At 39.7% G+C, this 8,191-nt stretch overlaps 1 pseudogene; it reads right to left on the bottom strand.

The window, feature by feature from the left end:
* Positions 1-7,529: 7,529 nt before the first annotated feature.
* On the bottom strand, positions 7,530-7,739 carry LOC144494535 (U2 spliceosomal RNA; annotated as a pseudogene).
* Between the last annotated feature and the right edge of the window lie 452 nt (positions 7,740-8,191).

Raw genomic sequence — 8,191 nt, 5'->3', positions numbered from 1 at the left:
ATTCCTATTAATAAATACGGATTGAAACTGTGGCTGTTAGTTTAAGACATGTGTATATTAATTATAAAATTGTGTAAAGATTGGCTCCAGTTCTATCATTGACCAACTGGCTTTTTGGAGTATAACATTCTGAATACTGTTCCTTCTGCCCTGAATACTGTTCCTGTGCTGCTCTGCTCAACCCCATTTGGCATAACCAAACCATATTAATGGCCGAGCCAACCAAATACATACTGGGTAGGCAGTACATATTGTCATATTGGATAGGGACCAAGAAAGCTGTAATTAAATGCACTTAACAATGAATATTGCAATATGTACAAGTCATATCAATATCCATTGATTTAATTTTGACTTATATGGTCCAAAATCAATCTAGCCTGACTCCCTGTGCATAAAGTCACTTCAATCTCAGATGCACGGTATAATAATTACTCCAACTTATGTGATGTGATTGCAATATCGGTATACTTTGAGGTAAATGTTGGAATATTTTGGTATTTTGAATTATTTGACAATGATATTTCAATTCTAATCACTTTTTATAATATCATGTGCAGACAGTAAATTTTGCTTCATGACGTTAATTTAGTACTCAACATTACGTTCCTTTTATAATTCACAATTTGCTCAACTATTACTAACAATTTGCTTATAATTTCTGTGGATGCTTTGCACTACGATACAATTCTCGAGTTCAGCTGACATCGGTAACTTGTTTGTGTTCAGCTCCTCACAGCAGAGAGCAATAGCTTCTGGCAGGTTTAGGACTGTACACGCCCATTGCAGAGGGACAGAATGCAGCCTCTGTGAAATTTTAGAATCTAACCTTATCCCTTCATTTATCTAGGGTCCCTGTACATGGCAATGATATTTTTTTACTGAAGACAGTGAGGGCCGTCAGAAGGATGACTGCCAGGATCTGCTTTGTTTGTCTTTGCAATTTCTATGGTTCACGTTTGCTGATTATTTGTTCATCTGTTCAGCTCCTTTACTCCTTAAAAAGAAATGGATTGACAAACAGTTTTCTGAAGCTGAGCCCCATGTCCCTCAGCTCAGAGTAGGTTCTCACCTTTAACATTCCCAACACAGAGCTTTACACACAGGCTGAATATGTTGTGAAGTCAGACACAAGGCGCCCATGATTTTCCGTCCATTCATTCAGCTGTGGATTTTTAAATTTGGTGACCATCACATTCAGCATCAACGCTTATCCCCTCATCTACAATAAAAAGTCAAAGCCTTGCCAAGCATAGGGAGACAGTGGGACAGTGGTATTGTCACTGGGACTGATAATCCAGACACCCTGGTTAATGTTCTGAGGGCCTGGGTTTTAATTCTACCATGGCAGATGGTACAATTTGAATAATTAAATTATAAGTCTATTAGACTTAAAAATCTAAATTAATCATGGAACGGTTATTGTAAAAACCCATCTGGTTCACTAAGTGAAATCTGCCATCTTTACAGGCTCCAGATCCAGACTCCAGATCCATAGCAATGTGGTTCATTCTTAAATGCCCTCTGAAATGGCCCGGCAAACCACTGTTTAAGGAATGGGCAACGAATGCTAGTCCTGCCAGCAACACAACACCCACATCGCATGAAAGAATATTTAAAAATTTGACTCCAACAGAACTGAATGTCAGGCATGTCCTATCATGGTCAACAAATGTGATTCTGCATGTTTTGCATGTCTGCCTGTGTCCAATTTCACCCTTGCATGTTGTAAAACATCCTTCAGGAATGGACTACATAGAATCCATGTAATACTATGCAATCCTTTCCTGAACTGTGGCAGTGTACCCTAGATACTTCTCAATATGGTGCTGGAGTGTACCATCCTTTGCTGGGATGTAGAAGCAGGAAGCAATGAAGACGGAGCTAACCTTTGGGAAGCACTTGGCATGCTGATCCTACAGTCCCACTGCTGCTCATGAGGCTCCAGTTCTCTCCTTCATAGCCTGAGTCACCATGGCCGACATCCCACGCATTCACCTGGAAATTAAACGCCGGGTTGCTCTGACCTCCCATCAAACTTTGGGCATAAAACTGGCAAAGCTGCCGGCCATTCACATTTTTCACCAGGATTTCTGTCAATGAGGGAGTGGTAGGACCGTGAGGAAATTTAAAGCAGTTGTACCTTGCAAGGTACAACTTTTTTGGTGCCTCGGGCAGTTTAGGCCTGCCTGGCAGGGATTCTTCCCCTTCTTGAAAATAGGATGGCCCCAGAGCTAGTGCATACTCATCAATCACGTGTTGGACATGCAGTAACCAGGTACAAGTTCACACCTCTTTTTGTCAACACACAAGGTTCCAGGCAGGACATTAATCAAATGGATTCAACTAAGATTTTGGAGTTAAAATAGCATCTGACAGATGTTGTTAGGAGTCACATCCTCCTGCCATTCTGATTAGTTCTGACCATCTCGGGTCAAACTTTATAACTGATTTGATAAATTCAGATTACAATCTAAACAAAAAACTGATTTTCTTTTTTACAAAAGACCAATAGATGCATGGATTAACATAGTGATGGTATGGTATAAACTTGGTATGGCTTCTGACAAGATTCTTTAGCACAATGAAAGAGTGACTTGATTTTAATATATTTAATTTAACTATAATGGTGCAGCATAGATAATTTGGTGATCAACCTCTTGAACAGTTCAAGAATGTTTCTAAAATTCTCACTTGAACTGAACACAGGCCACCTAGAACGGAATATTCAAATCGGGTCTTTTCTTCATTCATAAGAAACTGAAGATAACAGGAATCGAATGTTGCTGCAATCTGTTGATATTGGAAGGTTTGAAGTTATAACTTGGATTATAATGTCTTGAGAGGATTGATATGTTAAGTGACAAAGTATGCATTTCTGCAAAAGGGATCATTTTTGTGAGACTGAAAAGCCTAAACACTATTCGTGACGACAGTTTTGTGATGCTTTTAGATTTGTGCCCTCCCAGTTCATAACAGGCCTGGCAAAAACATTTATACTGGTTTAATTTTTATGGCCTAAAAGTCAGAAATGGCAGCCCCGCACAAAAATGCAGTATTTGGCGAAATTCATGGCCCACCTCAAGAATCTTTCCATTTGTCGGTGTAACGAATGAATTCAATGTTCTGGTTTTGCTGATGCACACTGAGCTGTCAACTGTGAAAATGATAGATGGAAGATTTAATCATATTCACATGACACTGATATAGTGGCCAGTTCTGAGGTTTGCGGCTTCACAAAATATTCAGTCAAATGACAATATCGCATTGCCAAAGTGCTGGTGTTCCACTTTCTCCCTTCACTTTGGAAACAGTTAAGTGCTGTGATGGTGGGACTTCCTGGATGAATGAGCATAGGTGGGCCACATAGAAGGGCTCATTTGTATTTATCTTGTGTCCTTGTGAAAGAGAATCACTAATGTAAAGTTGTAAAAGATTGAATATATATATATTTATAAAATTGCACTGTCTTTTTTTATTCATGTCAGCTATAATTAATGTATATCTTGAATTACGATGCAGCGATATGTCAATAAATGACTTGGTCTAAAAATTCCTGTTGATAATATTAGTGAAGAAATGTAATGCAAGGTCATATGACCTTCCTTCCTTTGCCATTTTAATGCAGGTGTAACCCATTTAATTCAAATGGATTAATTCCTCAGGGGAACGGAGGAAACTCATAAGAATATATGAGCACCCACCCACAAATTTTAGTCATCATTTCAAGGTGCTCTGGTTCTATAAAGGATAGAAATTGGGTCGAATATTGATCTTGCAGGAACAATTAGAGAACCTGTTCAAATAAAATTCCATCAGGCTGTAATTTTAGTTCAGGTGTTTAGCCTTATGCGCATTAGGATTTTATACAGCTTGTTAACCAACGTGTTACTAAATAGTCCCCTGGTTAATTTCAATCACTAAGTGCTCATTGAATGCTTAGCATTCCAATTGGATAGCACAGAAAGGATCAAAGGTCCCCAGATTGGAAAGTCTGTCAACAGAATAAAAATATAGGTTGATGAGATATTGATGTTCTGCCATCAGATTTGATTACACCACCAGTTTCCAGTAATGGTATTAGCACATTTATTACTAAAATATATATGAAACGCAGCTGAAAACGGCACTTCATTACTATACCAGCATTCACTTTTCTTTGATTTCTAAATACAGAGCACAGAACAAGCCACCATGGACTCCAAACAAAAAAGTGCGAGAAATATTCAATACCTCAGTCAGCATTTATGGAGAGAGCCGTAACTGTTTCTCTCTCCACAGATGCTGTGTGATCTGCTGAGTATTTCCAGTCATTAATGTTTATATTTCAGATTTCCAGCATCCACAGTACGATAAATTAATCTGGGACCCAGTTTCAAAAAAACGTGACCAAAAGAACTCAGACCACTGTACACCCACCAATCAATTCTGGATGAAGTAGTGGTAATATCTATCTTGAGGAGACTTGAGGTTTACCTCTTTGATATTAAACTAGCAAAAAATACAGGCAATATTGATTCATAAGGGCTAAATCTTGTTAAATCAACCTATTAATACCATCTTGGGTAGATGCATTTGAGCAGGTAGATTAGTGAGGATGAGATCCCATAGGTTTTATCACTTGTTGGTTCCCTCGCCACCTGGTACAGACCCAGTCGAGCAGCCATATCCTTGAGGACTCGGCCACCTTGGGCGCATACCAAGCCAGCCATAGTGATGGACATTACAGAATACTACGAAGCCTGGATAGAGTGGATGTGGAGAGGATGTTTCTACTAATAGGATAAACTAGAACCAGAGGGCACAACCTTAGGCTAAAGGGACGATCCTTTAAAACAGAGATGAGGAGGAATTTCTTCAGCCAGAGAGTGGTGAATCTATGGAACTCTTTGCCGCAGAAGGCTGTGGAGGCCAGGTCATTGAGTGTCTTTAAGACAGAGATAGCTAGGTTCTTGATTAATAAGGGGATCAGGGGTTATGGGGAAAAAGCAGGAGAATGGGGATGAGAAAAATATCAGCCATGATTGAATGGCGGAGTAGACTCAACAGGTCAAGTGGCCTAATCCTGCTCCTATGTCTTATGGTCTCTTTTCTCTCCTTTACAGATGCTGCCAGACCTGCTGAGATTTTCCAGTGTTTTCTCTTTTGGCCGTGAGGCTTCATGTGGTCCAGAATCAATGTTGAGGCCTCCCAAGGCAACTCTGTCCTGACTGTGTATCACTGTGCCATTACCTCTGCTGGGTCTGTCCTGCCAATGGGACAAAGCACACCCAGAGAGGGTGATGGTGGTGCCTGGAACATTCTCTGTAAGGTACGATTTTGTGAGTATGACTATATCAGGCTATTGCTTTACTAGTCTGTGTGACAGCTATCCCAATGTTACAATATCAGTTGTCTTTTTTATATTGGAATAGCTACTCTACTTATGACGCAATCCAGATATTGGAGTGAGCGGAAGGCTTAAAAAGTGAGAATTAAAGATGGTAACATTCAAATGTACGAACGACACCTTTAGCATTCTTTTAGAGGTTGCTCTTACTTCCTATTCTGATTCAAACTGAACAAATTGTCTTTAAAAGTGAATGAAGTTGAAGAAGTTGCAGACCATGGTCATTGCTTGATAATTCCCTCCAGCATGTTGTCAGTTTCCTTGCTTTGAATTATCATGTTGCTGAGCAGTAAACAGACCAACAGCTCTGGAATAGCAGGTTAGTTTCACTTAAATAGGGACATGAAGAAGAAATATTAGGTGGAATTGTCACCCGTTATGAACTGTGGAAGTGCGAATATGAATACACAGTGAACTGCTGCGATACTCCTTGTTAAAACTTTTTTTGCGGGCACAAACACAGATAAATCATTTATTCACAAGCAATAGATTGTCATCACAGAGTATTCAGGAGTCAATGTCACGAGTACTATATCAGGCCAAATCATCTGATCTAACCTCAATTCATTCGAGGTCACAGGTCATAAATAGAGTTACAGTAACACAAGGCACATGGTTGGATTAACCACCAAGGGTAAAATTCATGTTGGGGATGGTAACGTGACTGCCCTCACATGCAATCCAATTTTGTTTATCACTGACAACAAAGGAAAAGATAATGGGACAGAGTGTAAAAGGGATGGCCCATTTTCCATTACCCATTTTGTGGTATCCTCCTCGACAGATTGAACCCCTACGCTGCAGGTTGCCTTGACTACACTGTGCCAGCAGTTTTCTCCCCCATGAATTTTGCACAGAAAATTCTCAGATGTGTGACAGACATCCATTGTCACTGAAGACAAATCAAAGGTTCGGAAAATGAAAGTGCAATATTTAAATGCAGTATTGAGTAACTAAAGAAATAGCAACAGTCAGGGATGTTTCTATACTGCCCTAGATGTTGTTTCCTCTTGAGCATCCCTTATAATCCTTTATGTTTAAAAGGACTGTCTGGCATGGCCTAACAATTATGCCATTTGTGAAAAGTTCTCCAACTGTCAAAGTTCCATTAGCCTCCAGACTTAGGGGTCTGATCGTAATCTGACAGCTCCAGTCAGCAAACACTTAAAAAGCAATTTAGCAAAATCTTTGAATTTTCCAGCTCTTTATAGATAAGTAGAGCAGAACAATAGCTGTTTACTGACCAGATACAAACACTTCCCTGTAAAAGTGCAGAGTTCAGTATTAATCCTTGAGGGGGAGAGAAGATAAAAAGATGTGTTTCATGGAGCTCTTGCTGTTAGGTTCAGGAAGGTTGATAATCAAGATGAGTCATGTGAAACCTATCTGATTAGTTTATCAATTAGAGGAGTGATTTTAAAGGTTGAATGCTATTACGAAGAAAAGTCATAACAGACCAATTGATGACAACCTCCAGTTCTAAACTGAACAGATTATATCGCCAGGGTACAAAATGACCACTGCTATTTCCACTGTCTAGGTTAGATTAGAATTGAGGCTTTAGATTTAAATGCAATAGAAGAAAAGTGTTGCTTTATTTGAGTTTGAAATAAGAGGTAAAGTTTAAGCTGTAAATTTTTTAAAATAAATGCCGTGTATTTTATTGTGTAGGTTCCATTGAATATTATATTCAATTTCATTTCTTGGTTATTTATATACTTCTTGGAATGATTTATCAGAACAACCAAATCTTCAGATTTTGAAGCAAACTACAGCCGAGCAAACATATTTTACACAGCTAGTGGTTTGCATCTGAATGCATTCCCCGTCTAGTCGAGGCAGGTTCAATCATGACATTTTAAAATTGGAATTGGATAAATACCTGAAAATAAAGAATTGCTGGGCCATGGGGAAATGGCAGGGGATTGGGAGCAGCAGAGTTACTTGTGTGGAGAGTTGGCACAAAAACAATAGACCAAATGGTCTCCTTTGGTGCTGTTGCCATTCTAATGATTCTATTTTTTTTATACTTTTCCAATTCAATCAAATCAAATCCAATTCAGAGTCTCAACAAGTTGAGACATTTCCGATCCAGGCTGACAAGACAGGGCGAGCGGCCAAACCACCCTGTCCTGGGCCTGATCTACATGAGCCAAGCTGATTGGAGAAGGGGGAGGTTCCTCCTCCAAGACTTGAGCTCATTTGCATCTTAGCCAAAAGGCCGAGATGCCGCTTTTAAAAATTGCTTCATATGAAACATATGAAGCCTCAATGTAACCTAATGACCTCAACCAAGTGCAGCATCCTATCCATACTACACTTGATCTTAGCCAAAAGGCCGAGAAGCGATTCTATTAGTGCTTTCAAACAGTTCCTCGCTAATCCATGAAGTAAACTGCAACATGGGGCTGTGATCATTTGAAATGGCAGGACAGAAAGGAAAATGCATAATAATTGAGATTCATTAAGGGAGGAGGATGCAAACTGGATGTAGTGCTGGAACAGGTTTCATAAGTAAGTGGAATGGAGTTGTGGAAATTGAGGGATTTGTGGATGTGAATGAGGATTTTGTGCCACTCTTGGGAGGGGGGAGGGTGGGGGTGGTAAACAGATAATGATGGGGTTGATAGGTGAGCAGGACTTAGAATGGGATTCGATGTAAGTATTGCAGTTCAGGGTGAGTTGGAATTTATTTAAAGAGCAAGTTGAAAAGTCAGTGAGGAGATCGTTCAAGGCACTGAACCTGGAGACACTGAAGGGATAGATTAGCAATTCAGCACTGCTAGGTGTGAGGTGCTGATT

The sequence above is a fragment of the Mustelus asterias genome, chromosome 5, assembly GCF_964213995.1.
Source record: "Mustelus asterias chromosome 5, sMusAst1.hap1.1, whole genome shotgun sequence".
Classification (NCBI taxonomy): domain Eukaryota; kingdom Metazoa; phylum Chordata; class Chondrichthyes; order Carcharhiniformes; family Triakidae; genus Mustelus; species Mustelus asterias.
This window is presented reverse-complemented; position numbering and strand designations above follow the sequence as displayed.